This window comes from Falco peregrinus, chromosome 12 (genome assembly GCF_023634155.1).
Source record: "Falco peregrinus isolate bFalPer1 chromosome 12, bFalPer1.pri, whole genome shotgun sequence".
Lineage (NCBI taxonomy): Eukaryota > Metazoa > Chordata > Aves > Falconiformes > Falconidae > Falco > Falco peregrinus.
This window is the reverse complement of record NC_073732.1, coordinates 14,804,323-14,825,412: the sequence shown is the minus strand read 5'-3', so window position 1 is coordinate 14,825,412 and position 21,090 is coordinate 14,804,323. Positions and strand designations below refer to the sequence as shown.

General features: G+C 38.3%; 1 protein-coding gene across 1 annotated transcript in view; it reads right to left on the bottom strand.

The window, feature by feature from the left end:
* The window catches only part of CPB1 (carboxypeptidase B1), a 66,784-nt gene that overhangs the window by 23,727 nt on the left and 21,967 nt on the right, over nucleotides 1-21,090 (bottom strand). The window lies entirely within an intron of this gene.

The following is a 21,090-nucleotide window of genomic DNA, read 5'->3' as shown; positions in this document are numbered from 1 at the left end:
TTGTTTGCTTTTTTGATGATTAAAAATAAAGTTTTCTATGATGTTGTCACTCACAAAGAGTATTCCCTGTGTCTAGTGACATGAGCTCTAAAATGTTTTGATGCTAATAATTGGCTATATTCCAGCTGAAATTCATTTTGGTAGTAATTTCTTATTTCAGTTTTAGAAATAGAAGTAACTCTGGTACTCCACTTTGAAAAGCTTATGAAGGCTAACCACAGACTGATAAATGGAAAAAACACACATCAATGTTAGCATTTCAGAAGCCTCCTTTATCCTATGAAGCCTTTCATCCCATTTGTTATCAAACCGAGTCCAAAACTCTGAGGATAAATAATGTCTTTTTCTAGGAGTTTCAGTAGATACAGAATTCCTGAATAAGGTAGTTTGTTGAGCTATATTTTAAAAAGTCTGCTATCTTTTAGTCACAAAATATTGCCAGTTCTTATAATCCTTGATTGACAATTTGATCTTTTCAATATTGTTTTATATTTATTATGACCTAAAAGATCAGTGAGAAGCTGCTCAATTCCAAATCTTAACACTGCTTATGTATGTAATATAGCAAAATCCTAACATGTGCCCCAGACCAGACACATGTGTTTGAATTGTGAGGACCCCCTTATCATAATTCATTTGTTAAGGTAATATGTTCTAACCTTAGTTTTGAAGATTAATACTATTTAATATATTCTGAAGATTTTTGGCAGTACTTTGAAGAGGTCAGGATCAGCAGAATCTGATATCCAGCATGTGCTCCAAGCTTTCTTGGTACTTTTTTTGCCTTTATATATTATTAATATTGCATCTTTTAAGTCATCAAAAGCTTTTTCAGCTTTAGTGCTCTGGGACATGTTTATATCCTACTATTTTTGTATCTATGTGTCGGTATCTTTTTTTTTTTTTTCCCCTCCACATTTGCGGATGCTACTTAATGTGTGTGAACAGGAACTGGATAAGGAGAGGAAAGAATGGGAGTGATAAGATCTAGGGTATGGAGCAAAAAAAGGTAGCTCTCATGACTCTGGGATGTGTTTCTACTTCTGCTATTGACGCATCAGGTGAGAAACAGTGAAATGTGTAACTGTTCTTTTGTAGGGTTGGTGGATCTTGCCAAAGTATCTCCTGTGAAATAGAATTATAGAATCATTTAGGTTAGAAAAGACCTTTAATATCAAGTCCAACCATTAACCCAGCACTGCCAAATCCACCACTAAGCCATGTCCCTATGCATCACATCTGTACCTCTCTTTAATAACTCCAGGGCTGGTGACTCAACCACTTGCCTGGGCAGCCTGTTCCAATGCTTGACAACCCTTTTGGTGAAGAAATTTTTCCTCATGCCCCATCTAAACCTCCCCTGGTGCAATTTGAGGCCATTTCCTCTTGTCTTATTACTTGGGAAAAGAGACCAACATTTATCTCACTACGACGTCCTTCCAGGTAGTCGTAGAGAGCAGTAAGGTCTTCCCTGACCCTCCTCTTCTCCAGTCTAAGCTCTAGACCCTTTACCAACTTTGTTGCCCTTTCTTTGGACATGCTGTAGCACCTCAGCGTCTGTCTTGTAGTGAGGAGCCCAAAACTGAACACAGCATTCAAGGTGCGGCCTCTCCAGTGCCGAATACAGAGGGATGATCGCTGCCCTGGTCCTGTTGGCCACACTTTTGGATACAAGCCAGGATGCTGTTGGCCTTCTTGGCCACCTGGGCACACTGCTGGCTCATGCCCAGCCAGCTGTCACCCAGCACCCCTAGGTCCTTTCCCACCAGGCACTTCCCAGCCGCTCTGCCCCAGCCTGTAGCGCTGTGTGGGGCTGGTGTGACCCCAGTGCAGGATCTGTCACTTCTTCTCATTGAACCTCATACAACTGGCCTCGGCCCATTGGTCCAGCCTGTCCAGACCCCTCTGCAGAGCTTGCCTGCCCTCAAGCAGAACAACTTCCACCACCCCCACCCCGACAACTTGGTGTTGTCTGCAAGTTTACTGAGGGTGCACTTGATCCTCTTGTCCAGATTGTCAAGAAAGATCTAAAATGGAGCTAGCCCCAGTACTGAGCCCTGGGAACACCAACTGTGACTGGCCACCAACTGGTTTTAATTCCATTCACCACCACTCTTAGGGCCTGGCCATTCAGCCAGTTTTTTACCCAGCAAAGAGTATCATTTTTTTACCATTGATGTCTAAGTCATAATTAAGACTGAGTGTATTGCAGCTTCATTACATGATCAATGCACAGATGCTTAGTGTTTAGAAAGTATTTTATATCCCTAGCTAGAAGCTGTTGTAATACCATATACATTCAGATTTTTATTTGCTTGAAAAAAGTGTGAAATACACTAAAATAAAAGCAGTGGATAAAGGTATTGGCAGTCCCAGAATTGCCAGAAACCAAGCACCAACAATCTGTTCTGTGCCAAACAGAAAAAAGATATTTAATGAAGCAATGAGAAGGACTGACCTGACACAGGACATCTGCTTAATTAGCTTGTTCTTGGGATGGGCTTTCTGTCATGCACAAGTGTGGCAGGTTCTCATACTCAAGCCTATTCTGTGGCATCTGTAAGGCTAGCAGGGTCATGGGAGGACTCAGCAACAGCTCAAAGATGCAAAAAAGCATAAGGTCCTTCCCCTTACAATTTTTAAAGCACTGAGATGAGCACGTGGTAGTTAGTGAGGGATCACACCTACAGGAAAAAGTTTATAATCTAAAAAAGTACATGAGCAACTAGACACTCGCTATTCTAACAGAAGCCAGTTAAACTTTAAACTCTCATCTTCATGCAGTATCTGATGGGTGTAGGAGTTTCTCTTCTGGTGTAGATCAGCACATTTATGCCTAGATAATGTCTCCAGCAATGCAAGAACCAGATGCTGCTGAGGCAGTGCTAGAACTATTCTATAATGAGATACAGGAGTATATGCCCACTGTTGAGGCCTCTCCAGGATATCAAATATGGGTTGTTAGCACATTGTCATTCTCAGTATTCCCCTAGTTCCCGTTCTGGACTCTGCAGGGGCTGAAGGTAAATCAGGCTGTCAATGTGCAATCATTCACCTCCAGTTTTAACAGAAGGATTTAGACAGACAGATGAATCTCCATTTCATCCAGCTAAATATGATCCAGAGCGTGATGCTATACTAGAGTTAACACAGCACAGCAGGATCACTGTGAGTGGGACTAAAGACAGATGACAACAGGAGAGTCCAGGTCCATAAAAAAACATCAGCAAGTGGACTGAGCAGATTGATTCCACACTTTGGCCTAACTGAAATTTCTTTTACAGATTGCTGGATAATCAATCTGTTCTGTTTTGGGTTTTGTATGTGTTTGCCTTCATGGATCATGTAAATGGTGAACGTTCTTCTCCTGCATAGCTTGTTTTTCATCTGTAGACTTGAAGTTTGAAGCTTAGCACTTGGATAGTAACCTTCCACTCTGAATGATTTTGATATCTGGTGTCCTTTGCTGAGAGGCAGGTTGTATCAACTGCTGTTGTACCTGGGCAAAGGTCAGATAGTTCTGCCATTTCAGAAAAACAAGACCATTTAGAAATGAATAAAATTTTCAATTTAAAATTATTCAAGTAACCCAAATTCACAAGCTGAAGAAGAACATAGAACTCCACTATGATCAAGTAGAACTTCAGCTAAATCTCTGCCTTCCTCCCCAACAAAACATATATATTAAAACATCATTAAAATTAATTCCTGTTTTACTTTCTACCAGATTTTGGAGTTACATTTCATGTCATATTGTAAAAAAGGAAAAAACAACAAAAAAATCATGTAAAAACCACCAAACCAAAAATTCCAAACAGATTAATCGGGTATTCTGCACATCAATTTGTTCATGTAACACTTTTCCAGAAGACTCATGGTTCTTAGTTGATCAGAAGTATTCATAAAACTCTTCCCAAAGCAACTGGACTATAATCTATGCTTGAACAACATTATTAAAACACTAATTGCAAAAACTATAGTGAAAGCTCACTCATTATGAGTATGGGGTAGCAAATTAAGTTGAACGAATTAATTTTGGCACTCTTTGTTTCTCTGTGAACACGTAATAAAATGAAGTTCAAAATGAGTGGAGAACCTGTCTAACTTAAGCAAGTGTATTAGCTATTTGTGAGACATCACAGGGAAAAAATAATAAATCAAATGCATGCTACTGAAATCTGTGGAATCAAATCTGACTGAGGCATGGATATTGTCTACGTGAAAAGTTCCTTTTATTCATAGAAGGAAGTCAAATGATTAAACATGAAATTGGACTTCTCAAGAAATTAATAATTTTCTATTTCCATAGAAACTGGACTTCTCAAGAAATGAATAATTTTCTATTTCCATAAATAGTAGGTTTCACGAAACAAAGAAAACCATACAGAGTGCAAACAATTTCATCATGTAGCCATAGTCTAATCTCACTTTCATGAATTTATCTGAAAATTAATTGTTGGACACACCTCTGTTAAACTTGTATGAAAAGGCCTTGACGAAGCAAAAAAGCAAGCTGCAGAACATAAACTAACACCATTCTTGGAAAATAATTTTGTCTGTACACATGGAAATGTTTAGGCATCAAAGATAAGATAGCTGCTTTAAACTCAGTGTCCAGATTCTGCTGTTACACCCATGCAAGTCTGGATGTTTAAATTCAATCATTTTGCTTTTTTGCTTGATAGAGCATGATCAAAACAGTATTATTTTTACCAACTTGATTGCAACCAGTTTGTAAAATTAGTTTGTAATACAGGTATTTCAAGCACTGGGACCATGCAGGTCCAGTTTTAGACAGAGGCTTTTTGCTACTAATTTATGTCTCCTTCTTACATTTCTCTGCACTTCTCAGCTTCCAACCCTGAAATCAGATCTGCTGGGAAGGTGTGAAGGAGGAGGAGAGAGAGAGAGACCATGCTTTGATCCACTGCCTCCTGAACATCACAGCTACCTGAAATCCTTACATTTTCTGTGAATTATTTAAAACAGTTTAAAAAAAAAAAAGATATATTTTGATGTGGAAATGTTGCTGTAGTGCTTCATGGAAATGGTAGAAAAGGTATCCCAAAGCCCCATGCTGTATTCTGCAGTCAGTATATCACACCTGTGATGTTCAGTGATGACTAAGGACTCCTGCCATGCAGTGCAGCAGCTTAGCTGCTGCTTTGGTGTAATGTCATCAGAGGATCTGGTCCAAGAGCCTGGCCAAAGAGAAGAAAAATGATACTAAAATATATAAAATTACAGAATATAAAATCAATTTTATATGTATAAATACTATTTTTTTCTATAAAACCCTGTAATACTCCTGCCTTGAGATGTTCCATAGCAAAAGGTGAAGTTCCTTCCCTGATGTGATTATATGGGTTTACTACTGTGCAGCAGAATGTTTGTAGAAGGGTTGGGGAATTTTTTCCCCCTTCTTCTGCTGCCAAAGGTCTTCCTACCTAAGCAAAACTGCCTCTTGGTTTGTTCACTATGTTGCTCACATTTGACTTTGCTTTCTCACAGGAAGGCTTACAACAGAATATGTAAAGTTTAGGATTTTGCTTGTTTCTGATTCATACATAGTTTTTAATTAAATATTTTGTCTGCTTTATGCTGCCTTTGTCCCATCCTATTTTCTGAACTAGGTAAACTGCTGGCACTGCTCACACGTTTGAAGAAACTGGTAATTATTATTCAGTCCAGGAAAATAAGAACAGGTCATGATGTTCAGTACCTCCCCTTCACTGAACAGCAAGCTTCTGGAGCTTGAACTGAGAGGTTTTGTCAGGGCTAAATAATAAAAATGAAACCCAGTAAGGCTGTCAGCCATATCCCAGAACCCTTGAAATGCAGAAACTTTCCCCTTTCCCTCTGGCCTTTTTAGGGTCTTTAGATGGATGTTAGAGCATTTGCTAATGGGAAGTTCTGTTCTTTATTATTGATCCATGTGGAGTAATCCAATGGGGTATACATTATATGAGATAGACTATGCTAATATTTAGTAGGCATGAAAAGTATCCTTGTTTATGCAATCCCAAAATAAGCCTTCTAAATTATGCTAAATGTAAAGGTATTTAAGATTAAACAAGAGGTCTTTTTTTTTTTTTATTACTTGCTTTACTGGTGGTTATTTGATTTAAACTTGGAAGTGCAGAGTTGATTTTGTTAGAGAGATTCATGACACTTTTAGTTAATAACACATGCAAATAATTTATTAATGGAATATATAATATTTGGATTTTAATTTTAATTTAATTTTTTTAATTTATGTTTAAGATTTACAGTTCTTGTGATATATAGGCAATGGCTGTTATATACTCAGTGGCAGTGTAATTTGTAGGAGAGGTTTGGCTAACAGCACTGCTGGAAGAATATCTAGGCCCAAGAGGAAAAATTCTGCTGTTCTCTGATTTCTATTTTGGATGAAAAATCCAGTAAGGATTCATTGGTTCTGCAGTGCAGAACTCCATGATATTTCATGATATTTTATAAAGGAGTGGATTTATAGATTTTCTAAGACTTTTTACAGATAGAAAGCCCCCAGATGTCCTCAAGGGGAGTTGCTGTTTGTACTTTCATGCTCGGTAATGTTTATAGGGGTCTGTTGGACTGTTGACATTTCCAAACCCATTCAAACCCTTGGCACTAACAAATGGAGCATGGAGCAGTGTTGCCTGATATTTCAGGCTCTTGAGCTCATGAGGCTGTGTGGCACAGGCAAAGCAATGCAGATTTGCTAGCTTAAGTCCTGATGCAAGCTTGCTGCGGGTTTTTCTGCAGATTCAGGGTAACAACATGCTTGCTGAAACTGATATATTAAAGGTTGCTGTAATATGCTCTCTCTGCATTTCTGTTCTATAATATGGCAGAAGTGAGACAATTACTCTGACTGAGAGCTTTCCTATCAGTAAATGAGGATATCTGAGCTGAAAAAATGCTGTTTGTGAAAGCAAATATTTTATGTAAGATTTGGCATCAAGGTATCAGCAGCGTCATGGAAAAGCAATGTTTCAAATTGGATGGCAAAGCAGTTCAACCAACGTGCTGAACAGAAGTTAGAAACAGTCTTTAAAAACTGAGGCTGCTGAGTTCTACCCAGATTTTCTTTATCTCCTGGCTGATCAGATGTAAAACAGAGATAAGAAATTTTGAAGGTATGATAAAAAAAAAGTGGGAAGCCAGGTTGAGCATAAGAGACGATAGGGAGACTGGAATTAGAAAAGTCTCGTTCTATCTCTACTGCACTATCAGCAGGCTTTCGATTTATTAGTAGATGCAGTTCAATCTAAAAAATTTGGTTGTCATTAGTAAAGATTTTATATTTACATGCTCAGATACCCTGCAAGGTATGTGTGCTCACTTTACTTACTGTATGTCTAAATATTATTTAAATAAATGCTCCCTTAAGCTGCCAGAACAGAGTAAAAGCAAGAAAAAAATTTAAATTTATAGACCACCAAGATGTTCACTGTACACTAAATTTGGTCTTGTATCTATTTTTCTTGACATTCCAGTTTAATGAATGTATCAAGACCAGGAGCTGTGTAATGCAGTTTGCCAGGGGAACAAGATCTTTGTGCTTGAAAACCAGGTTTGCTCCTTGCTTGCTCAGGCGTCACACTGTTACTCTGTTCACAAACATATCAAGTGCCACCTTAGGTCTCTTCAGCCCAGGGACCCCACTACTACTGCTGGAAAACTGTTTCTGATCGTCACGCTTCTGATGGTTGGAAACTGCCTTTTAATTTATAACCTTAATTTGTTCAAGATAAGCTGATTCTCAATTATTTATGTATCAGCATTATCCCTTAGCTTTAGAAAAGCTTCATTTTTGTTTCTGTGATGTATTTATGAGGAATAATCCTATGTCATCTTAGATTTTATTTTGCTAGACTAAACAAACTGAAGTATTTGCTGGATTAAAGAAGCCCTTTTTAAGAGGCGTGCACTCCATTCCTCACTGTCTTGCTCTGTGCTGTTTCATTCTCAAGTCTTGCTTCTAACTGTAGGTAACCAAACTAGCATTCCAGAGGAGGAACCACTGGAGACTTTGCTTAATAGCAAAGTGCTTTCCTAACTCCTGACAGCACTTCATGTCACACATTGTAGCATTGCAATGGCTTTTCCGTGATGGCATTGCACCAGATGCTTATGATCAGCTTGTTCTTGACCACAACTGAAACAAGTCTGTTTCTGCAGAACAGCAACTTGATCAGCTGATAGAGAACATGCAGGGCTGAGTGCTTCAGTCAGTCTTATGCTTTAATCTTTTCTCTAGTTAACTGACACTTTGCATAGCTCATTACCTCAATGAGCAGTGCCACTGGTTGCTTTCTGACTTCCATTTTAAAATCACATGGATACATAAATGAAATTTCCTGGAGATTTTGAGTTTAGGCTTGAGAATTCAAATGCAAAAACAACCAAAACATTCACAATTATTGGTACCAAGTGAGAGCAATGGGCCTTGAGTACTTCCTTTATCAAACATCTGTTTAAAGGTGCGTATATATTTCATTATGAAAAGTGAAAAAAAAAATAATAATACAGCACTTGTAGGAAAAATGTTTGTTTGTGGGGTTTTGGTTTGGGGTTTTGTTTGATTTTTTGTTTTGTTTTGTTTTTTCAGATTTACATTCTCAACCTCAAAGTTCATGAAACAAAAGTGACTAGTTTGCCTTACTGGAAATAATTCTAGATCAAGTAAAAAATTTTATGCAGAATGAAAGATGAGAGAATGCTCTTTTCATCAATGTCCTCCTTCATTACATTCTACAATGTGACTCTTAACATCCAAAATAGTTAAAACTGTGTTCTGTCTGACTCCTGTATTTCACTAAATTCTGATGGCATGAGTGGTGAGTGGGTGGGAGCTGGATCACTTTGTTACAAGGAAGCTTCATCACATTTTGCAGGGAAGTTGCTTGGAAGAAAAACTATTTCTTTTGAACCATTTGGTAGAACTTATTCTTTGAAGATCATTCTAGTTTCTTCATAGCCACAAAAGAAAGGAAATACCTGCTTGTTCATTCTTCTCACACACCTGCTAGGTAAGCAAATCCTAGTTTAGTCATTGCACTCTGCTGCAGATGCACAGGAATGTGTGGTGGAACTGTTCACTTAGATGTCTGTTTTTACTGCTGCTTTTCCTCTGGGACCAAAGAACCACAGAAAATATTGGGAAGAGAGATTGGAAGTCAGAGACATCCCAGACAGTAACAGCAGCACAATGAAAATTGGAGACCTTGGATGATAATAAAACAACTGAATTGGTAAAAACTCAACTGATGGAGCTCTCATGTGGAACATACTGTGTCTACAATGTTACAGGTCATTTCCTTTGTCTTTCTCTATAAACATGTTTTCCAAATTGGTTTCAAGTTGATCCAGCTGCTTCAAGCACAGTATATTGAAAGCATATTAATATGACAGATAACTAGCAGCTGTTGTTGGAAAATTGACAAAGCAAAGGGTAGATGTTGCTTTGGAGGAGGAACTTGTGCTTTCAGGCAGAACATCTTCCTTGATATTTTGCTTCTCTATGAGTTTTTCATTGCAAAGGCTGGGCCAGTGATACTAAGAGATCACATTCTTTCCACATTTACTTCTAGCAGACATACCCATGCCTTATAGGAAACAGATATGCTGCTGGACTCATTGTTCAACGCACAGAATGACAAAAGAAAAGGTTTTCTTAGTCTCTCTATAATTGATCTCTCTGTTAAAGAGAGAGTGTCATCTATTAACCCTGCCTCTGATCTATTTGTACCCATAGAAGTGTTTCCATATTGAAGATTTGATGTTTAGCAATACACATGCTCCTGGTGAAAGTCTGTGTTCCAGAGGTGATCTAATCCATTTAACCATGTCCTACCTCCTACCTCTTTAATTCAGGCTTTGTTTTAAAATTATTCCCCCCACCCCTCCCAAATACAGTTTGGTTAAAACACGGGGGAGCTGCATTTTCATGACTACAAGAAATACCGTTTTCCTTTCTAACCATTGGGCTTTTTTGTTTCTTGTCTAAAACACTGCATGCTTGGCCTGAGAAGGAGAGAAAAACACCACAATCCATTTAACTGGCAACATTACATTCTTATTTTGTATTTAAATCTATCAAGACACATACTGCTTCAAGTTTATTGCTGTTATGATCCTACAAGTTTCACACAATTCACATTGCCTGTAGCTGTCAAATACCGTGCAGCTTCCTTAATAAGAAAGAATAAACATTCACATACTTTGATTTACTTCACTGCCTCAAAGTTTAAAATGCACTCTGAGAGCTTTTAATGGGATTTCAAAAAACAGTTATTGAGAGGAGTAATTATGAAAGTAGTAATTTTCTCACTGATGTTATTTTTCTATAATTGAGAGTTAGGTGGCAAGAGCATGGTGTTTCTTTATATTTTTTTTCCCCACAGTGTAATATACATGGACTTTTGATTTATACCATTTTTCTTTTATAATTCACTCTGCCCTGAGGAACTGCAGTCAGCCAGAAGGCTAGGAGACTTGAATAATGCAAACAAACTATGGAAGCATATATAAGCACCCTGACAAACACAAAGCATTAAAAAAAAAATAAAAAATTTGCATTGCAAATAGACCTGCATCAGGAGTTCTTAAGCTTGTTTCTGGGCTAGGCCACATGGTTAGAAAAAGATTGCCTTGTGTAGTCTGTTTCCACCCATTCAGAAATTGTGCTGACCTTCATTCCTTTCATAATTTTCTAGCATTACAGAAGCAATTACTTACATGGAAAAAGGGTTTAATGTATGTTACACTTCTTTTAATGCAGTTTAGCATCTGGCAAGTTGGAGGAAAGATTCTGCTTCCTAGGGACCACATTTGAGAAATGCTGACTTAGGCCACAATCCCATGCAGTCACAAAGATGAAGCTGTATGGAGCTCTTTGCAGATTATTACAGGGGGCTATATAATGTTACAAGTTGATTTTTTGAAGTTGCATTAACGCTTAATATTTTGGGTACTTATTTGCTTTTCCCTCCCATTTGTCCCAAATTGCATATTAATAAAATAGCTGTTTAAGGTTTGTGCCCATTTAGGAAAAATGTAATTGTGTTGTTAAGAAGTAGCCTTGCAGTTATGAAGTGCTGAGAAAAAGGAAAAAAATGTTTATTTTAAAAGAAAAATTGAAGTTCTCTAAATAACAGAAGTGAAATCTTTTTTTTACTTTTTTTTTGTCTTAGATCCCCTGAAGTCTTGTTTCAATATCATTCAGAAGTAAATTCTTTCAGATTGTTGTTTATAACTCTTGTATGGATCCGGAAAGGAGTAATTTCTGATTTGTTTGCCAGCTAGACCAGGTTTTTAGGGCTGGAGGAGTGAATGGAGTTACATATTACATGTAGAGTCAAATAAATCACATTTTTTTTTAATCTAAGAACATTCTTCATTGCAAATCTGCAAGGTTTGAAGAATTTTATACTTTTTTCAGGTCTCTAGCATCAGTGTTTCCAAGGTTTTACAAGCTCTGCAGGGAAAATGATGAACCTTGTAAAGCACACCTGTTCACAATACAAATGGTTCATCATAAATATAAGTCACTGTGACTCATGCCTCTTTTAGAATGTACAAATAACAGCACAAAGCAGAGTCCCTCCTGCCATGTTTGTACTGTATATCTTGCTATGAGAGTTTGTAAGCTGTTTGGTGGGAAAGACGGCAAGTTCTGAAAGAATCAGGGGTAGTTCAAGAGTATTGCTCTTAAAGATTTCCTGTGACACACCACCTATTAGAGGAACACCATCCCAAGGGACAAGAAGCCAAAAACCATCTCCAATTGTGCTGAAGCTCTGCCAAGGCCTTTTCTAATTGTTCCGAGCTTATCACAGACTTATTTGTCTACTGTGTATTAATGTTGTTGGTATCACGAACCGCGACCTTAGCACAAGGCCAGCCCTGTTTCTAATAAATGGCAGTGACTTTGCCTGCTGTTATGAACTGCAGCAAGAACTAAGAAATCCAGAGCTGATGTCTGATAAGTGAGTTATTCCATCACTTTGCTGTCTGCCTCAGAAGTAGCCTCTGAATTGCTGGAAAGATCCTCACGAGTTAGCTAGTCCACCGCTCTGACCCAAAGCTGGATAAACTGTGCCATGCCCGGTAGCTGCCCAAACCACCTGTTCTTAAAATTTTCCAGGCTACTGATGCCAACATTTCCCCTCATAGGCATTGCAAAAGGAAATGGTAACATTTTGACAAAAAACTGTTAATGTATGGATAAAACTGGTTGAACTTTGAAACGTGGAAATGGTCTGGTTTCTGGTCTAACGAGCACAGAAGAAAATGGTCAAGGAGCGGAGCTACAGGTTCAGGGCTGCGAGCGCCCTGCTGGACCTGCCTGCTGAGGGGGTTTATCACTAAGCCAAGCCAGACTGTGCTACACATTTCTTCCCTGCCTGGTTTTTTAATGCTTATCAGGTGGACTAGGTTTAGGAGAAATGTTTGGTTTATCTTAAATCACCTTAAATCTCCAACTAAACTCAGGCTTGCCCCCAGGGGAGACGCCGTCTTAAAAAGCTGCTAGATGCTAAAACAGAATGAAATAATTTTGGCAATCCCAGCCAAAGCCCCCACCTCATTACGAATTCTGAAGTGTGGAAAACTTTTACATCCTGGTCTCTACTACAGCTGGCTCTGGGCCCCAGAGACCACGACCAGAATAATTTCAAACTTCTCAGCTTTCCTCTTTCAGGATGGGCCTGGTGAGGGCCCCGTGGCCAGACACAGCCCAGGACGGCCAGGCAGGGCCGTGCACATGGGGGTAGGCAGGGGGTAGGTTGGGCTGGGACAGGGATGGAGACCAGAGTCCTTGAATGTCACTGGGGCTGGGACAGACGGCTCCAGGCTGGGCTGAACCCGGGTCCTGGGCCAAGGGTAGGGCAGAGACATTACAGGTGGTGCTGGTCAGGGCTGTTAAGGCCCTCAGGTTGTGAAGGTGCCCTCTCAGAGCCCTGAGGTAGCTCTCTCAGGTGGTGCTTGTCAGACTCATTAAGGCATCCTCTCAGGGTCCTGAGGTGGCCTTCTTAGGAGCCAGGCTGCAGCAGGCTGGGAGGGCTTAGTACTCAGGCTGTCTCCCCTCTGTGGTGGGCACTTGTTTGGGCTGGGGTCTCTGTGAGCCCTGTGCTGGGTGGAAAACAAACTCCTTGTGCTGTGGGGAGTGGAAGATTGGTGTAAGCACATTCCCCTTCGGCTGCAGGCTCGTGCCAGGCCACAGGACTAAAGCTGCAGCCTTGGTGGCCACTGGCTGCCCAGCAGTGAGAGGACAGAACCATTTTCTGGGGTAAGCTGGTTGTTTGGTGGGCTTTGATGTGACAGAATTACTAAGAGATCCTTGCCCTTTGTGCTGATAAATGAAGTGAACAGGCAGTCTTATTTCATATTTTATTGGTCAGTGTCCTGGTGAGAAGCAAACGTGCTCTCTGTGAGCCGTATCCAATGCAGGGAACGTGAGCTTTGCCAGCAGCGAAGTTACGCTGTGGCCGGTTTGTCCATGCATCTGTAAGAATTTATATTGCGAGGATCATGCTTGTTGGGCCCGGAAAGAAAGTATGTGGCCAAATCCTGATCTCAGTTGCACGTGTGTGGCTCCCAAGGCAGTAGGGCTGCATCCTGGCTCAGCACATGGACTAATGAGGTCTTGCATGATTGCAAATAATGTGGATGGCACACTGGAGAGCGAGCGAACAACTGTTCCTTGTTTTGCTGTGCTCTCTGCACTGCAGCATCTGTTTTGCTTCATCATTTTTTAAAAGAAAACCACAAATATTTTTCTCTAGGGAGCTGATAAATAACAGTACTTACATTTTTTAAAAAGTTTTAGGGGGGATAAAAGTGATTCTTCTGGTGTATAAAGTCCTTATGTTTGGATTTGAGCATTAATTCACAGATTGTCTCTTATTATTTTGTTCCCAGCTAGGGAAATCCTATGGGGTATTCTCCCTCAGGAAATCACATGGGGCGATGTCTTAGCTTGATTTATTTTTATTTGTGTATCTAACTTTGCACAGAATTGTCTTTCACAGCAGCATTTTTTTTATGGAGTTTTGTATTTCTTGGAAAATTTGGCAAACTGGGAAGTATTTAACAATTTGTCAATGAAACCTGAAATTTGTTGTGACTTTGGATGGACTTGATGCTGGGTTGATGGGTACGATGTAGTAAACTAAGCAGCCTATTTTAAAGGTTGTGGTTAAAAGATTATATTATGGTTTCTTAGTCTCAAAACAGCTGCCTGAGAGGAAATGTATTCTATCAAATGGCAGACTACATGTATAAACAGAAGTAGGGTTATCCTGAGTCTAATCAGTACTTCTCTAATACTTTGTACTTTTGTAGTTCTTTCTGTACTTGCTTCTAAATGCATGTTTCATGTGGTAGATGACAATCCTTGTAGAGAAGTAGTTTTACCTCTTCTGTCTTTTCTGTTCTTGAGATGACAGAAAAGGTTTAAAAATAATCTATCAAAAAGGGTATTTAAACTGTGGAAGGGGTCTATATAAAAAGAAATAATCAGAGGTTCATGTTGACTTCAGAGTTATGACTGAGTAGGTTCTGAGGTAAACTCACTTTTGTAATAAGAAATGATCTCTTTTTAAATATATATTTATATCTAGTTTTCCAATGGCTCAAATACAAACTGTCTTTTTTCTGAGTTTCTTAAGTTAAGATCAGTTTATTGTGTTGTTGTTTATCCAGCATCTTAAATATACAAATGAATTTGCAGAGCAAATGGATGCACTTGTCTCCCTTGCCTGCATAACATTTCATTTTAAGGTGAGACATAACAAGGAGGTCAACAACAAAGCAGGGGAAACAGGATACACATGTCACTTGGAGGACAACAGAGAAATCGGAGCGCTTTGCTCCGGTGGGGCTCTCTATCAACTCCATGCAGCTCTGTGCCCTCACTTGGAAGAGCAGAATGGGAAAACCCTGCTCCTTGTGGAAATTGGTGGCATAAGCACAGGAAGGTGGTCACCTCTTCTAGATAGGGAAAGTGGCCAGCAATACTTGTTTGACAGACGTGGCTGGTTATTTGGGATGGGGGCTGCTGTATTTTTACCTGGCTTTATGGTTACGTGCTGATGGTGGGCTCTGAAGTGGTGTTTGGAGTAAGCTGGTTGTCTAAAGTTTTGAGCTATTTTTTGAAACAATTGGGTTGGGATTGGACCTTTCAAAGTTTACTGAAATAATTTGATTAAATCAAAGCAAAGATCAAGAATATTAAAGAATACTAAGACAGAGGGCCTTGTCTGGGGAAAAAAAGGGTTATACTTAAATAAAAGATTAATTGGAAGAGGCATGTGAAATGGAGAATGACAACAGACCATGGGATCTGTGCTTTTTCTAAATGAGAAACCAATTGTAATAAATGCACCCCCTCCACGTGCACACCCCCTGCCCACAAACCAAACCAACAAAAATTAAGACCCACCACCACCACCATTTTACTGATGAATTTACAAAAATTGTTTCACAACTCTTTTTCTCCAATAATTCCTTCACTATAATTGGATTGTGTATTTTCCATGGTTGTGCAGCATAATGTAAGTACCAGGTACTGAAGTACATGTTATTACTTTAAAAACCCTGATCGAGTGACAAGAATTAATTAAAATTACAAATCATTACATAAGTCCTCTATTCCACAGTGGGCGCTTCAATGAAATGCTGGCACTGGATAATTAGCTGGTGCTAATCTGTGTGTTCAGTTTTGGATAGTCCAAAGATTTGATGTTTCCTTTCCCGAAATAAACAAAACCAGCTTCTGAACTGTCAGAAAATAACAGTAGTTCTTAAGGGCTAATCATTACCAGCCTTTGTCATGGGGTTGTAATTGCTTCATGAATTCTGCTTCAATCAGGGAAAAATATGCTTAAGTGCCAATAAAAGTTTTTATGCTGCTATGATTTCCTCCTGCCTCATCTTCCTCCTCCCAATTTATGGCTTTATTCCACTGTCTCTGTTACTAAGCAACACTGTACATGTTTTTAATGCAAATGATTTCAAACTCTCTGATAGTAAGGCAGAATAACATCAGGTTAATTTCCTGATTAATATATGCTACGAAGAAGTGCTGTACACTATAAAAACCAAAGAAGGTGGCTAGGAAGCTGCCTCATAGCATGAAAATTAAATACCTTATTTCCTTTTGTATTTTCTAGATTCTTGTCGGTATTTAAAACCACCTTTCCAAGCAGATGGATCAAATTCTTGGTTCCGTCATTTTGACTTAATCTATTTTGTGCTGAGCTGCCCATCTGATTGCACAGTGCATATGCCATGATGATGCAAATAGTTCTCTTGTGGTTGCATGCTATATTTTAACCTCTATACAAGAGGAAATAAAATGATTGTTCAGATGCTATTTTTACTCTGTTTCTAAAATTAATGGTAGCATGTGAGACTTTTTAGAACGGAGTGTTATTCATTCAAGCCAATAGTAAAATTCCAGCTGACATCAGCATGAACAGGATTCAACCAGTGTTCATGCTTGTTTGATAAATTTCTTTTTCACCACAGTACCGCTCCCTGTATTCTTAAAGCTCTTCAGTATTGTTGCATGTGATTGCATTTTTCTCTCTTCCCCCTCTCCCCAATCTTAAAAATGTAAAGTCTCAATTAACAGGCTAGCAATTTATAATCCTGTCCATACAGCAATACCATTTTTGATGGAAATAAAACAGATTTCAGTACTGCACTACAGAAATCTTAGGAGAGGTGTTTGGACTGCAGTGTTTGCTCACACGAACAGCTGCGACAGGTTTATGGCCAATGTTTGCAGAACTGCTTTGACTTCTCTAAATCAATGGCAATGGTTGCTATTAAAAGGTGGAATTTGAAAGTCAAAATGTAGAATATCAAAGGATTTAAAGTGTACTTAAATGCACGCTTGCAACTTTGATTCTTGTAATGCCTGAGGATTTACACTTTTCAAACAGCCTGCAGTAATATTGAGCCTCCAGACAACTTCTGCCTTTTAGATAGGTTCTTAGTTTGAAATCTACCCACTTTTAATGAAAGTAATAGTGCGTAATGCAGCTCTAGGAACCACACATGCATTGACCCATCTTCAAATATTTCTTGTTCTGTGTATTTTGTGATTTCCCTCTACTTCTTAAAAAAATATTTTATCTCCTGTTACTTAGAGGTACTCTGAAGGAGGAATACGTACTGAAATGACTGCCAGCAAAATCCTGTCAAATGCACAGTCAGCAGAATGAATAGTAGACCAGAAGTCTAGTTTAAATTAAAAAATGTTTAAATCATGATTCGGAACTTGTGTGTAAGAATGTTTGCTTGTTTTCAAATTTGGTAGAGACCTCCTGAGAGAATCGCACTATGGTTTTGGGAAATCAGACATTTCCTAAATGTAAACCATATAGAGAAAGTCTTAGATTCCTTTGTTTTCTGTGAAAACACACATTTAACAACAATGTGGGATTAATGTGGTTATGAAGTGCATCCTTAGCACTACCCATGTGTTTTTCTCCACTGTTATAGTGAACTTAAAAGCTATGCATGAAATATCCTCTGTGAGCTGGGACAAGAACATACAGTAGGAAAAAAAAGTTAAATGTAGACATGGTTAATTAAATACAAGGCTTTGCCAAATAAAACAACCCATAGCGTATTTTAGTGCATATTTGCAGCATGCTGGAGTGTAGCAGTGGCACATATCATATATGTGCCGGATAGCAGTATTATGTATTATCAGTAAACGTAATACTGCAAGCATTTCAGGTATTTCATTGTGGGGGAAATTTAAGGATGTCCCTATCTACAGTAGGTTTTTTTGGATATCTGTGCCTCCATGGCTGTATTGGGCCAAACGAGTAAACTTTGTTTGCAGTAAGTGAAACTGGGTTCATTAACATGTGCTGAGCACACTAATATTCTGTGCAGGTTTGTACGTTGGGGGTGATGATCTGCTTGTAGCTGGAAGTTATGGAGCTTTGCAGTGTTGATCAGCTTCTCCTGTGATACAGGCAGATCATCAATCAAATGATATCGCAGGAGAGAGAAAGGCATGTTCTGTCATGGAATAACCTTGTCAAAATACTTGAATTAACTTGACAGAAAATTTAGCCGTTAAACAGCTCCAAGATAAGCAGTGAAGTATAAGGAAAATTTTACCTTGCACATGAAGTTTGCGGTTGTCTTCTGGGCTGGAGGTAAGATGTCAAAATTGGAATATGCCTTTAGATTTTTATTTTTTTAATGTACTGTATAATTTCCTAGTGTCTTGACACTATCGTGATTCAGTTCCACGTTTAAATCTGATGTGGACTTGTGGATCACAGTAATGAATGTTGACATTTTGGCACTGATCTGTCAAGCTCTTGAAACATTTGAAATGCACATTAGTGAGTGGTGAGTCCCACAAGAAAACTGAAGTTAGGTGCTTGGAGATCACAAGTAAAAGAACTATAGAAGCATATCCCTTCATAGAATATTATCTAGACTTATTAGGAATAAGTACAGTATTTTTCCAATAGACATTTAAAATTTTCTTTAATTAACAAAATATTGAGTCACAAACCTTGTTTGATCAAAACAAAACTACATGCAACTTCAGAATTTCTGGGGCATGAGCTGTGCAGATAATTTACATTTTCATTTAGAATCCAGTGTTCTTGTCAGACTCTGTACTTTGTTCTTTTGTTCCTCATCAAACCTACAAATAACTATCTAACCATATGGTGTGAAGATTAAGTTAACCCAACCCTTACTGAAAGTTATTTTGGATTGTTTATTTTTAGTATTTCAAAATACTATTGGTCTGGTGTAGATGTTTCTTGAAAAATGCTTACTTTTTTTGGCACAGTTATTCTAGACAGAAACCTGTCTAAAATGTGATAGTTTTTTTTCTGAAACAGTGGTGCATATCTACTGTCTCTAAGCAGAGAAATTCAAGAATCCCAGACACACAATTTTGCTGTATTTAACAAGTGTTGTATAGTACAGTCTAGTATATAATGTAAAGCATGCCTTTCTGCGTACTACTTTACATTTCCATCCAGAGTAATCATATCATAAAACTCGGGTTCAACATTAAAAATTCTCTAATAAGTGAAATTACATCATGTATACATTTATTTATGCTCTGTCTTTGACAGGTATCCCACGTATCATACGCATTCCCTCACTTTATAGGCGCTCTAACACAGAGAAAGGGCTTTGGGTCTGCAAATTTTTATCATACTTGGGAGTTTTTTTGCAGTACAAAACTGAATCCTTATAAAAGCTTAAAAAAGCTACTTAAATTAATAAAACCTTGTGAAAACAAACTTTAGATCCCTTAGTGTTTCATAGGTGTTCAGCAAAATTAAATATACATAGCACTACTATAACATATACTATATTTCTGTGAAATTATTCTATTTTTGTTTTGGTTTCTGGTCTGTTTTTTTAGGGTGGTTTGGGTTTTGTGGGGGTTTTTTTGCATTTTTTTGGGGTGTATTTGTCTATCTTGCGATAAACTAAGCATGAGGAGTTCAGGCTAGGTAGGCAAAACTCATGGAAGCCTATATGCAGTCCATTGTCTTCCTTTTCTGGGCATGTAATTATCTCATGGGTTTCTAATGCATAATTTCACTTTTTTTTTTTTTTTGAAGGAAAGGTCAACGGTGGCAAATCAGCTGCTAATCACTTATGTGGCCACTGACTAAACATTTGTGGTTATTAATTCAATTTCATAAAAATGGTCAAGTTTAAGTTTGCTTGAGAATATTAGTTGGAGATGCTTGAAAGTCTCCGTGTGCATGTGTGGGGTTGTTCCTAACCCGTAACATAAAAACTTTCAGTATTTTCTTTTCTACTCTTTTTGTTTTCTTATTGTCAATGAGAGAGAAGCTTTTTGGCTCACTTTTAATTAAAAAACAATTTTATTTTTTTTAAACTAATGGCAGAGTGAAATATCTTCACAGTTTTGTATTTGTTCAGCAACAGTCTTTGCTTTCAACCCTATGCTAACAATTGTCACCCTCCAGTTAGGCTGCAAAGCTCCTTGGGATTGTGTGTCTGTCAGGGTATGTATACCTCCCCCTTTACTGGGGCCTGTGCTTGAATGTAGGATCACAGCACTGCCAATATATAAATTTTGGGAATAACTAAAATACACAGAAAATAAGTAAGGTATTCAGTAGATAATCTATAAGAATTTCATAGACCCAGCCTTTAACTGTTTTTCACTTTTTCCAGTGTGTGACACTATAAAACAGAGTATGAAGTAGGGTTTACTAGGGATATGCAAGATTAAATTCAATTTTATTTTCATACAAGTTCAGAATGGAAATATGTGATCCATTTTACCATTCTTCTGACAAACAAAAAAGCACTGATTCCCCTCTTAGTATGCTGGAACCTGATCCCATTTCCACTGAAGCCCCTGTACAATGTGGCACTGCATAGAAACACCAAAGCTTATTCCAAGTAAGTAGTTGTATTTACAGCGAACGCCCAGCTATAGGCAGCCTGAGCCTGGCTTTTCAGGGTCATTGTTCATAATGTAGCATGATCCTGTATTTGACACGATATTCTGCGTAAGTCTGTTTCTAGAATTTAATTTAGCTTCTAAAAAGCTACACCTAAATTCTACTTTAAATTCTAACCTGTATATAAGAAAATTAGCAATTTTTTAAGTATCCACTCAAAGGAAACTTCAGCTTAGCCAGTTCTGGCAAACACAAGTGAATTACTGCACTGTTGTTCTACACATGGTTTTGGAGCTAGCTAGGTATCCTTTCCGCTATGAATTGCAGCCTGTTTGTCTCAAGAGTTTAGGTGGAACTGGGTTAGACTTTGAATTAAAAGGAATGAGGAATGGTGGTATAAAATATTACAGAATTAAATAAAAATAACTTGGTAAGGATGTTATTGCCTAAGATACATAGCTATAGATACACTGATAATAGTGTAGATACAGTAATACACAAACATATCTCTTTGCTTTGGAGTCGAGATGGCTTTCACAAAGACATCTGTTGACGATATGTATGTTTTTAATAATACTTCAGACAATAAAAGTTCTTATGTAATAGTAGTGAACTTCTACAATATAAAACTATCTCT